The sequence below is a fragment of the Pseudopipra pipra genome, chromosome 2 (assembly GCF_036250125.1).
Source record: "Pseudopipra pipra isolate bDixPip1 chromosome 2, bDixPip1.hap1, whole genome shotgun sequence".
NCBI classification, from domain to species: Eukaryota; Metazoa; Chordata; class Aves; order Passeriformes; family Pipridae; genus Pseudopipra; species Pseudopipra pipra.
In genome coordinates this window covers 92,015,430-92,039,952 of record NC_087550.1, presented here as the reverse complement: position 1 = coordinate 92,039,952, position 24,523 = coordinate 92,015,430, and the positions used below count along the sequence as shown (strand labels likewise).

General features: G+C 41.1%; 1 protein-coding gene and 1 long non-coding RNA gene across 3 annotated transcripts in view; one reads left to right on the top strand and one right to left on the bottom strand.

Annotated features, from left to right (window-relative positions):
* Positions 1–24,523, bottom strand: part of SH3RF3 (SH3 domain containing ring finger 3) — a 257,494-nt gene that overhangs the window by 154,165 nt on the left and 78,806 nt on the right. The window lies entirely within an intron of this gene.
* LOC135410092 (uncharacterized) lies at positions 14,301–15,877 on the top strand. The gene is made up of 3 exons (XR_010428515.1): positions 14,301–14,605; positions 15,130–15,189; positions 15,674–15,877. It is a non-coding gene; the product is annotated as an uncharacterized LOC135410092 (long non-coding RNA).

The following is a 24,523-nucleotide window of genomic DNA, read 5'->3' as shown; positions in this document are numbered from 1 at the left end:
GTCAGATCCTTCCCCAAAGTCTTGTATAATTTGCATAATTCTATGTTTAGCCAAATAATTTCCTCTATTGTTAGTAATGATTGGTGGAAACTTTTCAATCTTACAGTTTATTTTCATTTTTTTATGCTAGGGACACAGTGGACAGATTTCTTGCTGAATTCTCTATTCATTCATGTAAACATAGCACTGCTAGCGATACTTCAGTTTTAGGATGACTGAAAAACCTTGTAGCAGCAGACCAACTCTTCAACTCCACAAGCTGTAACCCTTCAATTATATCTCCAGTGGCTCTCTCTTCTGGTCTGCAAGAGGAAGTTTCTCCCATATTTTTTTTCAGTAGGTATCTGCTAAGGGTTGATTATCAGGCTGCATGTCTTCCGGTTTGCTCCCATTATCATATTTCTTTGGTTTCTAATTTTTCCTTTTATCCTTTCCCTTAGTATGTCAATAGCATCTGGTTGTCCAAGCCTATTTCTTTCAAATGCTGCATGTTGTCAGGACCCAGGCTTGTAAAATCATGTAGGTTCTCCTTTGCTATGATGATTAGCTTGCATTTATGTACTGGAAATCTCATGTTTTATCAAGAAACGTCAGTCCAAAGTAGCTTCAAACTCTGGGTCTGACCAGAGAGCCACTGGACCCCTCGCTGCATAAACATTCAGATGTTTCCAAGAGGCTCAAAAGAACCTCTCCTTGACAGCCACAGAATCTAAGAATATGCCAAGTTGGAAGGGACCCACAAGGATCATTGAGTCCAACTCTTAACCCTGCACAGGACCATTCCCAGTCACACCAGGTGCCTGAGGGTATCATCCAAACACTTCTTGAACTCTGTCAGGCTTGGTGCTGTGACCACTTCCCAGGGGAGCCTGTTCCAGTGCCCAGCCACCCTCTGGGTGAAGAACCTTTTTCTAATATGTAAACTAAACCTCCCCTGACACAACTTTAGGCCATTCCCTCAGGTCCTGTCACTGGTCACCACAGAGAGGAGATCAGTGCCTGCCCATCCCTGTCCAGTAGGGACGATTGAACAAAGAATAAGAGAGAGGCACAACTGCAAATGCTTTATCAAAACACTAGACAAACCTTTTATCTTCTTCACCTATAAAGCAGCCTATAATTCCTGCCTTGCTCAGGTGAGCTCTCAGCATAACCAATGCTGATATTTTAGACAGTATTTAACCATTCTAATTTTATAAACTGTATCACCCTGGGACACTATGACTAATTCATTTAGGACTGCTGGAGAATAAATGATACTTCAGTTAGGTTATTATCTGAAGATTTATATGGATTAGCAAAGATATGTCACTGTAATCTATGTCTTGATTCATGTAACTTCAGCAGTCAAAAAGGAAAAAGCCACAAGGGGTCCAGCTACAGTTATGCATATGGGCTCAGAGTCATCTGTCCTGACTTCAGAAACTCACTTGAGGCCCCCAGATTAGAAACACAGTCACCTCTGCCTCCATATTTACTCAATGAGGAATGATAGATGGATTGAGTTTCTTTTGAAAAGAGACTGAAATCAAACTGCCTTCCAGAAAGTGCTTATTCCTCTCCCCTGACCGTATGGAGGGGGCCTCTGTGACACAAGTTTGGTGGGCTGGTCCCCCACAAAAGTCAGCAGCTGGCAAATACCAGACAAAACTGTCAATGTTTGCCTCCTTTGAATTACAGTATTTTCCCAAAATAGACTGGTCAGCTTCCTCCCAAACTGCTATTTCAGTTGTGAATTTTTCTTACAGGCATGTCTTGTGATCCTGTTCAGACACAACTAGTGATTCACTGCATTAATAAGCCCTCAGTACTAAGGTAACCTAAGAATATAAAATGTTGGGGATGTGTGGTGTTCCAGCCTCAGTGTGCTTTTCCTGAGGAGTTCTGCAATGATGCCAGTTGTTAAGTGTTGTTATGACACACTCCTGGGCTTTCACTTTGACTTCTTTTCACATCTTGTTGAGTTTTCCAATATTTGAAAAGGTCATTTCGATGTGCTAAGGTCATATGTTAAAAGCTAGAAAGCAAGGGCCCTTGCTAATGGTAGACTGAAAGCAATCATTTGGCAGAAGTTCATCGCATAAATCCCTCTATACATTTTGGGATCATAAAAGGAAAAACTGTACGTTGTCCTCTATGGAGGGATGTAAAGATGATATCCAACAGACGTTCAGCCACTGAGGGCTAGAATGGGGATTAGAATAAGAGGGTGGGGAGAGAAAATGTCACTATCGTCAGTGAGCAGCCAGAAGAGCACTGGCAGGTGAGAGGAGGAAAGAAGGAAGTCTAGGAAGTTATAAATAACTACCAGGAAAAAAAAGAATATTCCTAAATGCAAATACAAAGGCAGGCAAGTCTACAAAGCTAACATCTACAAAGCTAACATCAGACTTTTGTTACATGTTCAAGTTAGAACATCTACATTTAACACAGATTTTCATAACTTTTATTTAAAATTTGTGCTAATTTCTATTTGGAAATTAATATTTTGTTTTAAGGACGGTTTATTCCAGTTTAGGTGGAACACAGTGCTCAACAGTTTTAATGAGGCAAAGTAACATTAATGAAAACCAATGAAGGAGACCTCCCACAGCCTGCTGTACCACTTGAGGCACTCTGCCTTAAAGACACGCTAAAAGTAAACAGATGCAATTTTTTTTTAACCTTTCTGATCTGTCAGGAAAAGGGGTTTTTTTAAGTGCTTAGGTGTTGGGAACAACATTTAAGATCGGTTGTGTTGGTGGATTGCAGGAAGGGACAGCTTTGGTCATTACAAAAAAGGAATCGCATGGATGCACGAAATTCTGCTTCAAGACCTTTTCTCCCCAGACTGAAACCAACAGCACTGGAGAAACAGTCCACATAAATTTCCTCCCTGTATGCACAGAGTCAACGTGCCATGAGTTCTTCCAGGACCAATACTCCTTCGAAACTCAGTGGGGGTGTGACAAGGTGATTTGCAACCTCTCAATCAGACCATCGCACGCTTTCAACAGGCTTGCCTCTGCTACCAGGACTCATCCCACCAAAATGGGCAGGACTACTAAAGGGAGCAGCTTCACAGGTGGGACATAGAAGACTGGAATTTGAATCAGTTATTACTATTTAATCATAATAATATTTACAGTACTTAACTATAGACTAGTCCTTCTTTAGCACTAAAATGTGGAAGGATCATGTAAGATCCAATCACATGTATGCCTAGCAACATGCTATACAAATATTGGCCAGCAATCCTTGGGGGAAATAATAAAAGGGTTAAATAAAGAGAGAGTCTGTGCTTCAAGAGATCAGATACAGTTGGAGCCTAAAAGGAATCCATGAGAAAAGTTGCACTGAAATTTACAGGAAAAGCACAAACAGTACAAGTTGTTTGTTTTTATAGTCATCATAGGTGAAATAGAAATGCTAGAAACAGTAAGAGAGAGGAAACAGGATTTTTGGGAAGCAGGGCCATTTCATTTGTGTTCTGTTTTGTTTCCAGTCTCCTATCCTTATTTTATCTGCTAACATTGCAGACCCAGACTTGCAGAAAGGCTAGGAAAGAGAGACACAGTTTAATATACATATGAGCCCGATTTGGTAAAAACAAGTTTACCGTTGTCCGCTCAAGTAGTACCACTGACAGCAGAACTAATCGTGAAAGCGATGGGAAGCACTGTGACACCTTTCCAGGACCAGCAACTTGACAAACAAAATCTCTGCCAGTTCATGGCCTCTGACACTTGGTGTGTGCTGTATTCTTCCCTTAATTAGTGTCTGAGCAGAGTACAAATGCCCCTAAATAATGGTATGAATTATTTTTATATACGTCTGTTGATACTGTGCACCAATTGTAAAATATTTTAATGCTCTGTGCAGTTAAAGATGACATCAGACCTTCTGAAAGATATACTAAACCTCTGGATCACAATTCAAAGCATATGTTCTGCCTGGTCTGCTGAGGACAAAATGGTACAAAACTAGGATGCCTTTAATGAATAAAACACTAGTCACTGATAGCATGTGCATTATACATACTTTCCACTTCACAGGCAAAGCAGTTACAATTTCACTGCCTGAAGCCATACTACATTGGACCATGACTGTATCACATCTGAGAACATAAGCACATTGAGGCGGTGCGGTCTTTGAACAGGAAACATAGAAATTAAACCAAAGGTGCTGCCCAAAATGTTCCTGGCAATCCCAGACCTGGCACCTCTGCCTCTGAGTCAGCAGCAAACCCACATCTCAGTCTGTTTCTGGGGTCGCTGTGCAGCTCTGCCCAGAGGACCAAACCACATGTTTACTGCTGCCTCTGCTCAAAAGAGTTTCTGGTTGCTTGGCCAGATTTCAGTGCAAACAGTCATACCCTGTCTGCTACCTCTACTTCTACAGCAGTTTCAGCGGAGTACTGTAACCTCATTATTTTTCTGCCCTAAACTATCATTTTATGTCCCTCCGCACTGCTAAAATAACTACCATAATCCATGCCAAAAGTGCATTCCAGTAATATTCAAAATGACATTAAGGCAGCATTCAGCTGGGTGAATTCAGCTGAATGCTAAACTAGCATTCAGCAGGGTGAATTTAAAGTACCTCAGCACAAATTGCACAAGAAGACCCCAAGCACGAGGATCCTACCTGGTTTGCACCTGGCAAAGAGTGTGTCTCTGTTAATCCAGAAATGCTAAGGAAAGACAAGCTGAAAATACAAGAGAAACTGGCCCAAACCCTGTCAACTATAAGAGAATAATCTATACATGCATTGATTTAACCATATTTATTTCAAAGTGGTTTTAGCACAAACTTAATGCAAGTTTGAAGCAGCTTATTTTCATGCAGTATCATCAGGGAGAGTGGAAGATAGTGTTTGGCTTTTTCTTCAGGATCCAGCTATACCAAAGCAAATGGCTCCTCCAGTAAAATATGAATGTTGATAGAGAGACCTATGATGCAGATAACCATAACCTGACATATAGGTCTCTCAGCTTCCTTCAAGAGTGGTATCAAGTCCCTTGTGTTGATATCTCCCTACGTGTCCAATACATGGGACAACATAATGGGTATTTGCCTGACTGCATGAGCCACGAGGAACTAACAATGGGGCTCTAGGGACAGCCCACAGCCTGCCAATGGGTCCCTCTCTCCCCAGAACCTCTGTGTAAGATGCACCTCACCAGCAGATCACAGGTTCAACCAGTCAGCAATAGCTGGACACCACAGGAGTGGCCAAGAGCTGCAAAACATCCATTTTCTGTGACATCTGACTGTCCTAGTCCATTCACAAATAGTGCACAAGCTGTGTGCTGGATTTAGTATAAATTCACAGAGCTTTTCTCAATTCCACACACTCTTATTCCAAATTGAGAAAGCCCATAAGCAACTTTTGCACGAATAAGTTGATTAGGTTTGCTTTTTTGTATTTTTATCTAAGAGTGCTTGACGTTTACTACCAGTTGTATACTGATTAATACAACAGTCACTCATGAATCCTCCCCAGATCTGGCAGCGTAGGTATAAGAAGACAGAGTGTGAGTGGTTCTGGTTCAACTCTCATTTGCATCTGTGCAAATCAGGCCTAACTTCATTAATTAAATATAATTGCACCAATCAAAACAAAAGTTTGAACACTTTATTTCAAATAATTTTTATAGACTACAGTTAGTGCAATTAGATTTAAACTCATGAAAATTTCAACTTTTATGGAAAGAAAAAAAAAGAGTATGTTGATTTCCTGTTTTCAGTTAAACATTTCTCATCACACCTTTCCAGCAGAGCAAATATTTTTTGATTAGGCCCAATAACCAGTGTTTCCTAACAGAACTATGATGAAGACTATTTCCAAAGTATTCAGTTTTCCATTTCCTGATTCTGGCACTTCATTCACTTTAGTATAAACTTATCCACTCAGGAAAGGCCCTTGTTTGGTTTTTTTTCCCCAGAGCCCTCGCAATCCAGGCCCTTTTGCTAGGACATAACGCATCCTATTTTACTTAATTTCTAAGGTAAATCCTGTACAAATTCAAAGTAGATTGCTTCTTCCTCTCCTGTTCTCCAGGCTATTCTTAGTTACCAATACAAGTCTCAATACATCCAGAAAACTTGCCTTTTGCTTTTTGGCTTTGGGAAGTGGGAATTATTTCTGAAGAAATTTATAAATATTTGCTCTGAATGCCTGAACAAATGAGTTATTTCCTGCGACTTGTCTCTTGATACCTTAAATCTGTTAACATTTTGGCATCAGATCCTCTGTTCCCTCAGTGTCTCAGATCATAGCATGAATTGATGGTGTATGAAAGAAAGGACAAAATAATCTCTGGAAACACTGAGAACCAAGAAAAAATAGTTAAATAAAAATAGAAAGGAAAACAGCTTACACTCATCTGGAAGCAGAGGCTGGACTGAAGAAACATTAGCAGTTTCAGGTGACTCTATTATACTGGTGACATTACTGTTGTCCCTCCTACATCTCCAAAGGGCAGATTTAGAAAGGCTTCATGTCAGCAAGTCCCTCATAGCTCTCAGGCTGCTGCTCGGGATTTATGAGAGCCTCTCTGCAGAGAGGTCAGAACAGACCCGTGAGGAGAACAAAGAATTTGGTGCATTTACAGCCATTTCTCCACCCTCCAGTCAGAGTTTTGCTCCAGCTACACTCATGTCACTCTGGAGAGAAGCAAGGCCAACCTCTTAGCCCACACGTCTCCTAGTTTGATGGGAATAATATATTTAATGGACACTGAAAATTTGCTGTAGGTGCATTTACTGTGCTCAAGAGCTGGGCTTGGAGGATGCTATCCAGTTCTGGGTGTGGGGAGTAAGTTGAAAGTATTATTCTCTAATGTCAGGACTGAGTTCCCCTTCAAAAACAGGTCCACAGTTCCCAGTAATTCAGGGAAAACTCCGGTTTTGAATTGTAGGGTCTGGACATCCCTTAGACAACAGGACTGCATGCAAATCCTAATTCCTGAATGCTCTGCTCTGAAGCAACCCAACAACTGCCCAGAATATTATCACTTGTGGAGAGGAAATATATCTACATCAGCTAGTTTTAGTCTTTCCTAAAATGACTACACTACAGAAGCACTAACAAAGAAGCAGATGTAAGATTTTCTATGACTTATCTCCAAGGCAATTATTTATAAATCTCCTTGATTCATTTATGTGCCAAGCCTAAATTAATCCCCTGGTTTAACAACAGAAATGTCACCATGCACATTGCAACCAATAGTGCATGCTAGGCATTTTGCTTTATAGATAATTTTTGATAGCATGAAGCAATTCTGTCCCTTTTGAATATTTTAGGCAGAAAAATATTTTTTTCAAAGAAAAGACCTTGGCTAGGGTCAGTTCCTGCTGTGGGGTCTTTTGTCTAGCTCCTTCTGAAGGCTTCTGAGGGTTCATGAAAAGCTGGCATTGTATTTGATTGAGAACTGCACAGTAGAAGCGCACACTCATACGCTCACGTGCACACACACAGGCAGAGTTATGCAGAAAACTGCAAAGTATGGTCTTCATCTCCCCTTTCTCCTCCCTCCCATAATAAAATAAAATTAAATGGCACGAGTCCCTAAAGATTAACATTCCCCAGGCTTAGATATTTTGCTTATCCAAAAGACATCTTACTTCTGTTTGCCAGAGGCAGTGCAAACCGGGAACGATGGGGCAGCTGGGATGCTATGGTGTAGTTTTGTCTATGCTGTAATCTCTGCTGCATCAGCTACAGATTTGAAGGGGCGATGATATTTATGCAGTGTCAAAGCATTGGAAAGTTAGTGTTTGGAGATTGACTTTTTTTTTACTCCTCTCCTCTACCCAAACACTAATTGTTGTTGCTTTTTAAGAAAGTCAGCAAAGTATAGGATTTTAATTTAAGCTGTCAGTCAAAAGTAATGGAAGATTCAGAAGGCCTGACACTGCTTCTTTTCTGTGTGCTGAGTAAAGCTATGTTAGGGGGTATGTTTCAGCAGGAATGAGTAAGGAAGGACCAAAGCCAGAATGATTAGCAATGAGGCCTTATCTAGGATAAATACTATGAAGGAATAAAGCCATAAAAATATGCAGTTCATTTGCTGATGCGAGAGCAGATGTGGCTTCTTTTCACAGGAATTAAAAAATAATCAAGGCAATAGAAATTATGTTCTGTATTGTTACAGTATTTGGCAGAAACTCCACGCAGTGCAGGAAAGTTAAACTCAAAACAGGAGATCTAAAATAGATGTCCACAATCATACACAGCAAGATTCTGGCTATGGCCAGGAGCCTGACCAACTCAGCGAGGCGGTGAAAAGCTGTGGGTATTTGTAGCCTGGAGGCCAGCCTCGTAAACCATCCATGTGTCTGCACAGAGGCTGTCACCCATGGCACTGAGTCCCTCAGGGCAGTAAGGACTCCCCCTTTGGTTTCCCTATGGCTCACACTGCCAAAGCCAGCTCTAGAGCAGCCCACTGGAGTAGAGTAGACAAGTGAAAGTGAGCAAGGCAGATCTATACCTGTCCCCCAGGAGGACCCACTGAAGATGAGGAGAAGGAGCTGCTAGCTAAGAATGGAATGACAGGTCCTGGGGATAGGACTGTCCCCAGCTGCAAGGACCCTCATGCAGAGGGGCTTATGTGTGCACAAAAGGGAGGGGAAACTTCTTCATGCTTCTTCTATTCCTCATCATGCTAATTTTCATAGAATCAGGGAATCAGGTTGGAAAGGACCTTTAAGAACAACGAGTTCAACCACTAACCTGTCACTGACAAGTCCAACACTAAACCAAGTGCCACATTCACACATCTTTTGAATACCTCCAGAGATGGTGGCTCCACCACTTCTCTGGGCAGCCTGTTCCAATGCTTGATTACCCTTTCGATGATGAAATTTTTCCTAATGTCCAGTCCAAACCTCTTCTGGTGCAACTTGGGACCACTTCCTCTCACCCTGTGTCTTGTCACTTGGGAGAAGAGATGGAAAACCCACCTGGCTAAACCTTCTTTAAGATGGTTGTAGAGAGAGAGAACATCACACACACACACACACACACCACCCCAACTCTTCCTTTTCTCCAGGCTAAACAACCCTAGCTCCCTCAGCTGCTTCTCATAAGACTTGCTCCAGACCCTTCACCAGCTCTGTTGCCTTTCTCGGTACACCCTGCAGCACCTCAGTGTCTCATATTGAGGGGCCCAGAACTGACACAGGATTTGAGGTGAAGCCTCACCAGTGCTGAGTAAAGGGGGACAATCACTGCCCTGGTCTTGCTGGCCACACCATTTCTGATACAGACCACAATGCCATTGGCCTTCTTGGCCACCTGGGCACACTGCTGGCTCATGTTCAGCTGCTGCCAACCAGCACCCCCAGGTCCTTTTCTGCCAAGCAGCTTTCCAACCACTCTGCCCCAAGTCTGTAGTATTGAAGGGGTTATAGTGACCCAAAGGCAGGACCTGGCACTGTGCCTTGATGAACCTCATGCAATTGGATTCATCCCATTGATCCAGCCTGTCCAGGTCCCTCTGCAGAGCCTTCCTGTGCTCCAGCAGACCAACACTCCTGCCCAACTTGGTGTTGTCTACAAACTGACTGAGTGGGCTTGATCCCATCATCCAGATTATCAGTAATGATATTAATCAGGACTGGCCCCAATACTGAGCCCCAGGGAACACTATTAGTGACTTGCCATCAGTTGGATGTAACTCCATTCACCACTGCTCTCTGGGCCTGGCTATGCAGCTAGTTTTTGCCCAGAGAACAGCGTACCTGTCCAAACCATTCTCCTCTCTCTAGTCCTGAATGCTTTTTCTCCTGCCTATCCCTCCTTTCACTATTTCAAGAGGAAGTGGTGTCTGGTTTTATTGTCTGCTTTGACATTCATTTCTGATATGGTGTAGGAGGATATCTTCTATAAAAATCGATCTATCTATCTATCTATCTATCATCTATCTATCTTTCTCACAGATGGAGAAATAACTCAGCCTTAAATGAGATGCAATGCAATTCCTGATTAAATTGCCACATTAGTTATATTTGACATGTTATAACCTTGAATACTAAAAAAAATGGGGAAAAAAAAAAGAAAGCTATATGAAAATAGGAAGGATGATATTTACGTATCAGGCTGAATCAGGCTTCAATCATTTTGGTTGAGATGCTCAGTTTTACTCTTTCACTTATTTTGTCAAAGAGCTACAAGTCCAACTCAGCTTTTACTTTCAGCATTCTGGGACTCATTATTTGCCATTCACAGTCTTATTAATTCTGGCTGCCTGAACATTTTCGTTATCAGAGGAAAAGGAGGTAACCAAAGATAACTTGGTGGGCATTATTCCCATTTTGGTGCTCCTCTGAGATTTCCTTTTGACTGGAATGTATTTCATTAATTCAGAGGACATTTTGGCATGGATGTCTAATTAGATCTGCTTAATGGATTTCATGTCACAGAGGCATGTAACTCTTGCCATGAAAGACAAGGTTTGTATTGAGAGATAATATCTCTTACTGGACTTCCAGATAGAATTGAAAGGAATGGAACACAATTTTCAGTTTCTCTAAAAAAACCTGCAGTATTTTGCTTTAGACTTTTCCTTTCTTATCTCTTCAGACACTCAGAGCTACAAAGACCTGACCAAGGCAGTCTCTTCATGGCCTTTGTGTATTAACAATCACTTGTTTTTCACTAACCTTCTGCCACATCTGTAATTTTATTTCTTCCAGAAATTTAATCTTTTGACATTAGTCTGTGTTTTACAACCCACTGCATGTTATATCCTATGGATTTTTATATTCAGTTTTACTTATTCAGAGGTGGATGGTATCCCAGATGGAGTTTCCTTACATGTTTCTATGCCCAAACATCACCAACTCCCAGACATTACAAAATACTACAGGAGACATTGTGATTTTTGTGTTACTGCCCACTTGACTTGAATATGTATTCAGCAATTACATACCATTGTCAGTTTGAATACCCAAGACCACCCATAAAATATCCATTAATTCAACTTAAAATCTTTAATAGGGTACCACAATCTTTAGAGACAGCAGTTGCTGTGCCTGACTTGTTAGCGCTCCTGTTCTCATGAGAGCAGTGTAGAAAGTGCACCCACAGGCCACTTCTATCCTTTAACTTAAGCTTTATTGTTTTGATGCTGGAGGTACTTGAAGTAACTGACAAAGCACATTCTGCCTAATGTATTAGACACCACATAAGAATCCGTAGCTAATGTATGGTGGCTTTTTATGCCTGATATTGGTATATTCTGCAAATTATGCAAAATATGTTACTACAATTTGGAAAATTTTAGTACTTTTAATAACTAGTTTGGTATTATATTCCTTTAGGTCTTAGGATGCAGTTCAACAGAAACTTCAGATCTGTTTTGACGGATACTACAAAAAATTCTGGATTGATCTTGCAAGATTCCTCATAAACTTCCAATCCTTTTTTTCATGGTGCTAAATACATGGCTTCAGCTACATCCCATGGCAAGTTGCATGGGTTTATTCTTGGTGGCACCAATCCTGTATCATAATCCACTGCGTAAGACTCTACCTTCAAAATGAATGTATGTGTGTTCGTAGCTCATAAAAATTGCCTTTTCTATATGCAAAAAGCACAGTATTTTCTTATATTCTTGGAAAAAATTGGCCACCTGTTGTGAAAAAACTCTCTTAGCTGTAGACTAGAAACTAATTGTCTCGCACATAGCTTTGATTTGCAAAGAACAGGAGGTGGGGGGAATATATCAACTCCTGCCCCATCAAAAAAAAGTTTTATTTTTTATGCATTTTCAGTTATGTGTCAAAAGTAGTTTTAAAACACCTCTGTTTTATATCTCAATGCTGACTTTCAAAGGTTAAGCAACAAAAAACCTCAAAACATTTAAGACGTTTGAAATTTGGCACTTGAAAACAGAAACTGTAGAAATGTTTTCCTTATAGACAAATTCATTTCAGTTTTGATTGGTCAATGTGTATTAGAACTTAAAATTAAGCACATCTGATAGCTAATACAGTTGGATCTTAAAATAATATTGCCTTTTCATCTTGCAAAATTACATCCTTCCCCAAGTCCAAACAAGGAAACAAACTTCCCTAGTGCACATCACGTTATGTCCTTTGTAATATTAATAACAGCTATTCAAAATGATATCACTTTATGGTTCTTCTTCATAGAGATGTAAATGAAAGTGAGTTTTGGTATAGAGAAGCTAAACCAAGCAGATTTGTAAAAAGCAAGCACCTGCTGATATAGCAAGATCTTTAAATTGGGTAAGCTGGAAACTGGTTGCCACACATATCCATTATCCCTAGACACAAAGCCCATAAAGGATTCAACTTCAGTCTACATCAGCAGTACTAAAAGCCATTAGCAAAGGCAATGGCTGCTCAGTGGCCTACAGGGAATGAACGGATGGTCTCTGTTCGGTTCAGGCAGGACAGGTGGCCACATCACAGAAACCACTGAGGAGCACCTGCGGAGGAAGACCCAGATGCCCTCTCCTGCCCTGAAGCCCCTTCCACCTGAGCACACCCAGGCTGTACCCAGCAAGCAGACAGACAAACATTTCCCACCATCAATTAGATGCCTCTCTCATACACAAAACTCACTTTTAGGAGGGAGGAAGAAAAAAGTCTGGAGCCTCACGATAAGCCTGGGGGATTAATAAAGGCAGTTTGGTTTACAGGATAAAGTAGAGCCTTTATCACCTGCAGTTCAATCTATCAACTTAAAAATACATGAAATCACAGAACTAGCTTCAACACCACATGAAACAAAAAGCTAAAATAAAGACTATTTGGGGAAGTATTTCTAAAAGATAAAGAAAGAAAGATACCCAAGACTGACGGTCATACTAGACATTTGTGCTACCCTGTAAAGCTTAAAGTACTGAATATAGTGTTGTAGTAACAGAGGGCATAATAGCTGTCAAGAGATTTTCTTTAAGAAACAGATGAGGGAGAGGGATAGGTCCAGGAGAGAATCTCAAATTCGCACAAGTGGAGGGAGTTATAAGCTTTCAAATTGTTGTTCTAGTTGCCTGCTGCTTTTGACACTTTATTTTTTTCCAAAAACTTAAAACCGTCTTCTGTGCTTCTGGTTTCTTTAGGGTGCAATTTATCATAGTTTGTTTTGAAATGCACTAAAGCATCAAGGCAAAAAGGGAAGATGAACTCCATTTAATCCCTCTGTTGCACTGCAGTAAGAGCAAGAAAACAGGGAGGTGTAAGCTTATGAGTAAGGCAGAAGAAGAAATGGGAATAGAGTAATCTCATTGCAACTGGGTTTGGAGATCCTCAAAAGGCAATAATAAGCTTCCAGAGCTCAGTTGTTTGGTTGTAGAGCAGAAAAGCACTTTCAGCTTCAACTTGACATTATTTGGCATCTCCTTCACTAGCAGGGCAAAGAACGCATTGCTATTTTACATGGCTATGAAGTATGTGCCACAAGAGATTTTAGCTGCAGTGAAGGCCAAGTACAGACATCAAAGGCTGGCATTTGGATGCAAAGAAGTGAGAAACACACTTTATTTCTCATAATGAGAACTGCAACTTATGCTTTATCAAGCCCTAACTTCTAATAGGAGTTACATAACAAAAAGCTCTGCTCCTCTCTGCTGACAGCCAAATAGCTATCAAATATTAAAGAGATGAGCAAGTGCTTTGAAAGGAGATTGTACGATCACGCTGTGGCAGCCTTAATGTGCACGTGTGCATGCATGTGCCTTTGTGTATGTTAGTCTTCACAGCAGGGTGCATCCTGAAGGCCAGTAAATAAACCCATAAAACTTCCCCTCTGTGTTACATTCCCACCATTCTCAGTTGCCTCAGGAGGAAGGAGTCCTAGGCAGGAAGGGAAAGAACTGGGTCGAGTGCTGTTTGCAGCCAATCTGCCAATGAAGTTAATGGGCTGCCAGGGATGGGCTGTTGATCATAAAATCATAGAACAGTTTGGCTTGGAAGGGACCCTAAAGATCATCTAGTTCCAACACTTTGGGCAGGGACACCTACCACTACACCACGTTGCTCAAAGCCCCATCCAACCCAGCCTTCAACACTTCCAGGGATGGGCCCTCCACAGCTTCTCTGATCAACCTGTTTCAGAGCCTCACCACCCTCACAGTAAAGAATTTCTTCCTAATATCTAATCTAAACCAACCTTCTTTCAGTTTAAAGCTATTCCAACCACTACATGCCCTTGCAAAAAAATCCCTCTCCAGCCTTCCTGTAGGTCCCCTTTAGGTACTGGAAGGCCTCTATGAGGTCTCCCTGGAACCTTCTCTTCTCCAGGCTGAACAACCCCAGCTCTCTCGTCCTGTCCTCATAAAAGAGATGTTCCGTCCCTCTGATCGTCTACGTGGCCCTCCTCTGGACTTGCTCCAGCAGGAATGTAAGCCTCTAAGTCCCACAAGCAATGTGGCCTCTTAGAGATAGCTGTGGCACCAACCCTCCCTAGTGGGGACTTTTTGAGATCCAGTGATGGAATAATGCTAGTTGCTTGCTGACCCCTGTGATTAAAGTAAATCTTGCAGGTATTTCTAGAGAGAAGGAAGAGGAAAGGAGGCTGCCTCTTGGATTCCCGATAAGTGGAGTTCATGATATTGTGCCTAGGAGAACCTAATCAAGTATTGGAAAGAAGGTGAAACACATGGGGAAAACTTTGTTGGGCATTTTCAAGACTAAATTTCAGTTTAAATATACTTTCTTATAGTGCTGAGCTGGCAGGGAGGTAAGCCCTCCTGACAGCGGATGAGGCTTTTCAAGTGGATCAAAGACCTGGAAGGCAAAGAGGAGTGGGATGTTTCCACTGACTTCCAGGTGGTTTTGTAATAAGATGAAGTATAATTTGATTCCTTTTGTACTCTCTGCTGACATAGCCATTTTCACAGAGGGAATAAAAACAATTTCAGGACTTGTGGGGAGCAAGACAGAACTGCTGACTGCTTGATTTCAAATAGTTCACCAATCTGTATAGCCTAGTCAAAAAGCAGACTGGACAGGTATATAAAGAAATGTACTACAATCAAATATACTTTTGCATTTTTTGATCCTGGAGAAAGGGAAAAGAAAATAAATAAAGGAGGGGTGGGGGTGGAAGGGAAGTGAAGCTGAAGAGTGGAAAAAATGTTATTCTGATACAAATAATGTAAAAAATAATTTTAGGGAGTGTCCCAATCAATGAAAATTAAATTCAGATGTGAACTTGAACAATGTCACTGTCAGGTAAGCTGGGTGTGAGACATGTTGCTATAGGCTCTACCTATAAGGCACTTATCCCAAAATTCAGGATATTTACATCTGAGGTTAGTATACTCTTGGTGGAATTAAGGAAACCAGAAAGGATTTATCACAAAAAAATATCTTTAAATTGTACCTGCTTTGACAAAATACAGACATGTATTGAATAACCCAGGATTTGGTACATATTTGATAAAAGTTGACAACATTATTGTGGAAGAACCTTATTTTTGTTAATGTACCATCTCTCTGATCATGTCGTGTGCCTGAAGTGTCTTACTTTATCTGGAAGCCTTTGTAACAAAGTTGCTACTGGATTTGTGAAACTAATTACTAACAAAAGAAAGAGATGAATCTGTTAGTGGTTAGTATAACCAACAATTTGGTGGGGAGCACTTCATGAACAAGAAGATAGACCCATATTCACATTTTAAAGATAATTAAAAATTGGGAAAATCTTTTTCTACAGGTAAAATATATAAGCCAGTGAGAAAAAGTATGTTAATGTGTCGTACTCTGGAAGGTAATTAATGGAAAAATCAACACCCATCCAGTTGAAGACAGCGATGTTTCTGGTAACAAGTGAAATCATCCTGTGAGAGTCTCCCCAGCATGCTTTGCAATGTCTTGCACGGGCTTTTGCTATTCATTAAAGCTGTTATTTAACTGCTCATTTTTGCCCTATTGCCAAAAGCAGGCATCGAAAGCTGTCCATCTTAGGGTCTGCCTTTGAGGCAACCAGGTCCCAAAATACAGTCTCCTTTCCTAAAAATTAGTTTCCTCCCATTTTTTTTTGCCACACTCATACAACATGACCTACCAAGAGGCACCTCAAACCAGGCTGCTGCGACAAACTGACCTGGCTCCACAGAGGCCATGGAGCAGCATTGCCAAGGCTATGCTAGATATGATGGCTCCCACTTCCATAGCCTCCTCCTTGCAGATCCACACATAACCCCAGACAATGCCCAGCAGCCACTCAATCAACCACCCAGATGGTGCAGCAACATGTTCGTTCTTCAACTCACCTCTTCTGTGTATTAGTTAAACTTACACTAAACCAATGCTCCAAAGATATAAGTTCAAGAATTCATGCCATATTTATGTAAACAATGTCAGGCCTTTTGCAGTAAATGAAAGCCCACCAACCTACAGCTAAGTTTAAATTGGCAGTGCCTGCCACGGATAAATGCACTTTAATGCTAACTGCTGGCATCACAGCTACACTCACTCGGTTTTATAATTCAGCCGATGTTAGTCCTTTCAAGAAACAGTTCGGTATATTAAAGCCTTTTTTTCTCCCCTCAAAAAATCATCTGTGCCTCTGGGATTTCTTTGGATTCGTTTTCAGTAGAAATATGTCATGCTATGAATGGAGTATTAAAGGATGGACTGGTGACAGACTGAACTCTCCCTGGTAGGTTTATGGTCAACAGGCACCAATAAGAAGAGTACAAAGAAAAGTGGAATTTTTTAACTACAACTTAAAAGTGCCAGCTATTCCCTGAAGCTCAGGTACTAGACTTAAATGAGCCAAATAAAAAGAAAATGATAACAGTGCGGTCATCAACAGCAGGCAACTACACATTAGGCAACATACTGGGACACTGATTTTCTGCAAAGGTCTGCAGAGGATTCCCACATTGCTTTGCCCCTCATGTGTTTGAGGGTGCCCTGCTCAACAGAAAGAGGTACCATTGCTGTGGTTTCTCATACCTCCCTGGAATATGATCAAAGACCCAACAAATAATTTTTGTAGTCTCACACATTCACAGTCTGAATATCAACTTTTCTTTCAAGCACCACTATTTATGCTTGATTGTTTTCAACTGTGCATTAAAAGCCAGCTGGAGCAGGAAGGAAGGATAGTGCAGAGGATATATATATTTTTTACTCCAGACACATTAAACCCACAGCCCTATTATGCTTTGCACTTCAGAGACATTAAGTAAACCTTTGTTGAATATCTATCTTCAAAACTGTCAGTGATGCTTCATTTGTACTATCCCTCTTTAGTTCCATGTGGTAAGGTGTGTCTTTTCCTGTAATAATAATGATGCAAAAGATTAACAGATTCCCTAATTACTCAGCATGGCTGCAGGGCACAGTACAGGTCAGGCTGCAGCACTAGTGGTCACCATCCAATTTCTCTTCTGCCATCCATGCTCTAACTGTGCCCATTTTCTCCCTCTCTTTTTCATTTTCTTTTTCTCTAGAACATACACTTTTTTTCTAACTCACTGCTTCTCCTTTACACACACACAGCTATTGTATGAGCTTGGGCTGATAACTGGGTTTAATTAACCATACTTGTATAATGTAGCAATACAACTTCAATATGACTGCTATGTTAGGAATAGTGGACTAATATAATGGTCTACTGAAGCATAACATTGTCCGTTAAATTGAAGGTGCAGCATCTCCTAAAACATAGCAAGCAAAGCCACCCACATACTTCATGTACTATTAAAACACCCTTATTCAATTTCATTCTCAAATAGAGTTCTGAAAAGAAAAACTATATCTTGTAAAAACATAAGGTGGCCTGAAACTAAATGCATATTGGTTTATGATGAAAAAATGCCCTCCTGTCACCAGCTGGAAACATTATCCGCTCAGCACAGAAAATCTATTGGGATGTAAAGGGCTGCAGCAAGGAAATCCATATCATGAACTTGGTGTGAGAAATTTTGCAGCTCATGTACATGGTCACCCATTGCTTGATGCCTCTGGATACTTTCTCAATTTGTTTATTTTCATATCTAATGTGCTGTGTGCACACACACATGCAAGGGAAAAACCAGTCTCAAATACTCTGTGCTGTTCAACACATTTCAAAACATTTCTCTGTCCAAGGACACAGGTAACATTTTTGCTGCCACAGCCAAGAGAAAAGCCACACTGCTAAAGCTGGCATTTGTAGATGAAGTCAGGATGACACGGGAAGGATTATGTTTAGGCATTATTTTGTTTACACATAGTTAGGGATGTTTAAAATCTTCAGGGATCTGAGTGCTGGAGCCAACTTGGAAACAAATGTTCCCACCCTTGCCTGCAGTAAGATCAGCACAGTGCTGTTGGTAAAACTCTGCCTCTTTAGGAAAATAGGCAGCATCTACCTTTCCCCCCATCCTGTTTTATAGCAAAACTGAGGGTTTTGGTGTTTTCCACAACAGCTCAGTAGTTAGGGTGTTAAGTCAGAACAGGAACAGCCAGGTATAATTGCCTGCTCTGACCAATTCAGCCCAGTCATTTGAGCATCAGTCCCTCAGGTCTGAGGAAGGGTCCTAAACATAATCTCCTGCCAGCAATTTTCCAAACTGGTTCTGTTCAAACTGTTCAGTGTTCTATGCAACCTGCTACTGGCTGTGCTAAAGTGAGTCCAGCATTACAATGTGGAGAAAGGACCCACACAGGAGCCTGGGAAATCAAGGCTCATGGTCCAGGACAGGAGAATACAATAGTCTATGAAAAGACATAGGAAAGCTACAGCAGGAGACACTGAAAGATGCCTGAAGAAGAACAGTATGTTGATCTTATGGAGTGGGGGAGCAAGCCCGAATCAACGCACACCTCCTGACTATGATAATACTACATGATCTGCCAACCCCTTTAATCATTTTCCCATAGCAGCCGAATACATTGTCTCCTATAACCACGCTATTACATCAGCAGCAGGTCTCAGGACCCACCTCTTTGTATCAGTCAGCAGTGGTTATTATGGCAGGCATGTTGTACCCTGTCACATAGACCAGTGCAGATGGGGACCTTCAGGACTCCACAGCACACCAAAGAGTTTTGATGTCTAGCAGTGCACAGTCTGGGATGCCAACTGAAGGAGATCTAGAGAGATAGATTAAAGAATGAAGATCTTAAAAAGAGAGTGAAAAGTCAGGTCTTTCTAATCTCATTCATCAGATTATGCTATGTTTTTTCCACCTTTCAACAAGTGGGCCTGGACATTGTTGCCTTTCTCCACAAATTCTCCTTGGCATCATTTCTGTGACACTCCCTCTGTATTTGCAGTAACATCTTTCAGTGACTGGCAGTACTCTTCCAGCTACAGGATTTGAGATTGGGAAAATCAAAGACTCTGCTGGCCACGTTGGACATGGCCAGGGTGAACAACAGGCTCTTCAAGTACTTACCTTCTATTTTATTCAAGAGCGCAACATGCCAGTCTGATTGCAAAACAATCCTAAAGAAAAGTTTGATGAAACACTTTGGGGCCCGGGGAAAAAAGGTTCTGCTGTCCCCTTACTAAACTGTATAATGGTAATTACAGGATATAAAACATTTAAACCAGTTTGGTCAGATGGTCCTATGGATTACAGAATATTCCAGAAAGCACCTGATTGGCATGGGTCCAGGTGCTCCGAGACAGATCACAAAGCACTTTGTGACGTGCTTGACAAGGAGCAGGGTTAAGGTGCAGCTGGGCTGACACTCGCCTTTCAAGGAAACCATAAAGGCCCTTTGATTTTGTATCCAAAATGTTTAAATTCAAGGGTGCCTTGCCTTGCTGCTGTTGTTTCATGGCCCATTAGCAGGTGTGCCACAGACCCCTGTATGATATAGTCTGTGACCGAGGCCACACTGGCAAGGATGCTTAGTGGAACATTCTTCCTTTGTAAAGCTGGGACTTTTTCCAGTGCAAAGGTGACATACAGCATCATGCAATAAGGACAAGACAGGAGTGATCACACAGTATAGTCAACCGAAAAGTACTTAATAGAGCCTAAGAGTCGTCTAAATCAAGCCTGCTGCAGTTCCCTGCTTTAAAGTCAACACAAAGGCAAAACCTATCCGATCACAGGACTCCCCACGTTGCAGATGAACTTTCAGTTAGTTTCATTAGGGCAGCTGGCAGCCAGAATGGGATTTGCCAAGCCACAAACCCTGTAGTTGGCAGCACAGCTTTATCTGTTTAGGAAATAGGTACCTTTGCTCAGAGACATTGACAGATATAATGGAAGAGCAAAATCTAATGTTTAAGTGCCTCTGGACTTCTGTCATTGGAAAACTGTGCCTGCAAACCAGTTTCCTTTTTTTTTTTCCCCCAGCACATGTGCTGGGAAGGTTTTAGAAAGGCATGAACAAAGCCTTTTGTCAGCCTTATGTTCTTCTGATTTGAGGCTTTGCTTGTCAAGCTATTAAGCTATTAAGAAACTGTGTTCCTCTATTGTACTCTGCCATATTACATAGCAGCCTTTATTGTAGATAACAGGCTGGACCATGACAAGGGTTGAACTGGTGTAAGTACAGACTGGATTAATTCTACTCCAGCAAATGTAGTTTCCCTGAATTTACAGCGAAGCAGAAGAAGAGACTCTTGTCTGTTTCTGCTCTTCCATTGACAGAATTAGATAGGGAAGCATGACCATTAGGTGCCTGAGGAAAAATTGTATGTTAGCACCCCATTCAGAAAAAGTCATCATCATTGCAATGTGGCTCAATAGAAGAGCGATTTGGGGAACATAAGACACTCCATTTTGTATTTCCTGGACAATAAGACCCAGTTTTCACTTTCTAATTTATGGGTTTGATTCAAGGTATTCAGTGTTAGCTCTACAGTCCAGTTAAGCATGATTTGTACTCTTCTGGAAGCCCAGAAAGGATTCAAAATAGACAACTGAGAATTCTTTTCACACCAGGAAATTCTCATTTGGCATGGGACCAAAACAGCCAGCTGTACACAGTGTATGGGACCTGTCAGGGATATTGCTGAGCAAAAAAAGCATGATCAGACTGCAAATTACAACCACCAAGTTGTTGTTTTTAAGGTTCCTGCCTCCATCTCAAATATCTTTGGGTCTTCCACAGGCCAGTGCTGGTGATGCCTAGTACAGCTGCCTTGAAAGGGGGTATGATCAAGAACGCAAGAACAGCCCATGATTTAATGTGATAAATTAAATATGACAGATTATGCTCTCTGCAGTGGTGGGTGGAAAACTGTGTGTAGAATGCATGGTTCTACCAAACACTGCACTTCTCCCCCAGATGTGGTCGGCACTGGCGCCAAGCTGCCTTAATGCCAGATGAGCTTCCTCCAGCAGCAGGTTTGGCAGTGTAGCTATGCCCGCTCCAGGAGCTCTGACTGGCAAAGCCCTGCCAGTCCCAAATCATACATTATCATGGCTCAGCTCAACAAAGTTATGCTGGCATGAAGTCCCAGGGTAGACTGGGGCCAAGGCTTGTTAGAGAGCTGTGCTATTAGACTGTACATCTCGGGTATTTAAAGTCATTGAAACTTGTGAATTGACTAGACCTTGCACACTCAAAGCACCAAAATACACCTCACGCCATTGCTATCACCTTATACTGAAAAGAAGTCCTGCCTTGCATATCATGGCAAAGAGCTGGGCTACTTTTTGGGAAATACAGCCCTGCTGGGAATACAGCTCACCAAGGGGTTGGGGACATGAACCACCCAAACTACCACTGCTCTGCAGCATCATGGGATGGCTCTGGAGCAACAGGCTCCAATTTTTAGGTTTTCCTGTCTTAATTTTCTGTAAAAACAGATGTTTTCCTCATAAATGTTTCATCCAAAATTCCAGTGTTTTCATAAAAGTTGCTCTGAAGGCAATTTTCCCACCTTTTTCATTAAGTGCACACATTCACCTTGCAACACAAGACATTAAAGTGATGCCCAATTGTCAATCATGTGATTCTTTACCTTAGAGATCATTTTGACCAGAGATAAAAGCAAAAGAACTAGCATCATTAGCTCAGCTCGATTTTGACCAGACATGTCAATAAAAGAAACTTAAAGTAATGTAACCTGTCACACATTTACTTGAACCTCTCCACTACTTGAACACATAGATGTCAAACGTCCTCTGCTCCTTGCACTCTCCTGCTACTCTCTTTGCAGTGAGTAGAACTTCTGTCCATTTGCTTTGCTGTGATTCAGGATTGCTTGACTATACTTCTAAATAAAATCAGGCCAGGGAGTGAGGCCAAGTGCTGGCTCCTCATAGTTCACTCCCCTTCGCTGCCTGCTGTTTTGGCCTCCTCAAGTCTCTGGACATGGTCCTGGGATATGTTGCTCCATCCCCTAAGGCTAGCATGATGAAGACTACCCCAAATTTGTCTGTGTTCTCCTTACAGCATTCCCCCTCTAACATTATATCAGCACATCATCATGATGTCCTCATGCGGGAGCTGCTTTCCTTCCGCAGTCCCAAGACACCAAACACAGGTCCTCTGTTTCATGTTACCGAAACACCACTGATGCTTCCAGAAACCTATAACTAAAAAGATGCACAACAAATAATAATTGTGTCTTATGACCACCAAACACTATAATAGGGCTCAAAGGAGATTGGCAGCTGAGGGTTGTATGTTATGGATGTTGCCAGTGTGCTCCTAGAGGGCCCCTCAAGTACAGGGGACAAAAGAAGCAAGCACTGTCTAAAATGGGGTAATTTAGCTTATGCAGATATTGCCACTGGTCCATAAAGCTGAGCATCCTCAAGCCACTGTCCCAGCACTGCCTTGCCTGGCTGGACACTTGAATACAGACAGACCTGGAAATCTACACATCTGGCAGTATTTATGTGAACGGAGATGGCTCTCCTGCAAGCAGGGATGTCACCGTCCGAGAACACACTTTGGCTTGTACACAAATCCTTCTGAAAACCTACCCCTTAGAACACACACTAGCTTTTCCAAGCATGGATTTGTAAACATATTGAAGAGTACCTTACTATAACAAACTACACATGAAAGGCAGCATGTGGTATCAAGAAAAATTATATGTTCTAGAACTTTTATCAGCTTTAATTCAAAATGATTCTGTAGATAATCATGTGCGTTCAACAAAAATAATAACATCATATACAAATAACATTGAGAAATAAGACTGCATTAAGTAACTGAAAAAAACCTGCTATACAGGAAATTTATAGTTAGACCCTGCCATCTCCTAATTTTATTTTCAAAACAACCTTCTTTTTTAACAAATATGTTTAATCTTAATCTTTTATTGTTGTTAGTGTTGTCTGCTATTTCCACAGCAATAAAAACCAATTGCAACCAGTGCATGTGTGTGTTAAAAATAACCAACTACTTCAGCAAGTTATTCTTGTTTTTAAAATGTCTCCATTAATGTCCATTAAGATACCAACAAGCTCAAACAGTTTGACATCGTCAAGAAGTGTTCTTAAAATTAAGTTTCTCATTGATCTCCAATTTAATTTTTAAAACCTCTATATTAATGGGTGACAGCTTAAAAGACTATTTAATACTCATATTTCTGTGTTTTTGTGCTTGACTGAAGAATGGAGGAGACAGCAAAGAATCAATATTTTTCTCTTTGAAACTAAAAATAATCTACATTAGATAAACAACATTTCGTTAAATTAGGAGATTCAACTTTCAAAACCAACAGTTTATCTAAAGGGCTGACATAATTCAGTTTTTTGAATGCAGATATTTTTGTTACTTTCTTAAACCATTGGACAGAAGGGGATTAAGAAGCTTTAATCAGTCAAATTAATGCACTCTCTATTTGAAAAACCTATTTATGGCAAATAAGTTTCAGTATGGACACTTGGATACACATGAATTTTTGAAGACTTGCAGAAAACTTACCATATTTACAGCACATCCAACTTTATGCTTTATTAGTGTGACCTCAGTTTTCATAAAGTGTGAAAATAGACTTCCAATGTGAAATCTCTGGCATTTCAGCCTTTCAGCTGCAATGCTATTGCTGAATACAGAATGTAAATTGCTTCCCCACTTTCATTCTCCTAATGAAGAACTTCTAGCTTCCTATTAATACCCATTTGAACTAACGTTTTTAAATATGCATAGATACCAGAATGTGTTACTAATTTTTTCCCCCACCATGCAAAGGCAGATTGAATTCATCTGCTGAAACTCAGATTCAAAATGCCTTCATGAAGGAGGATCCATAAGACCATGCCTGAAGAAGACACCAATGTGGGTGAAAATTACTCCTGGGGGTCTGGCCTTCCATCAGCCCTTACAGCTCTATGAAAGAAGTAATAAAACAGTACGAGAAGAAGAAAAGTGAAAGTCCATACCAGTGCTTCTGGGAATCAAGGGCCAAAACCTGTTGGGGGATGAGGCTAGGAGATGTGGATGTTTGTGCTAGAGAGAAAGCAGCAAGGAGGGAAGGATCTGGGCTCCTGCAGCATGGCTCAAAGCCATGGGAACTTCATTGACTTCAGAGGGCTGCAAACTAGCTCCTTATGAGGAAGCAGGGAGGACTGGTAGGGCAAGGTTAAAAGAAAGGCAACCTTATATTGCAAAAGGCAGTTGTCACTGAAAAAGGGACACATTCAGC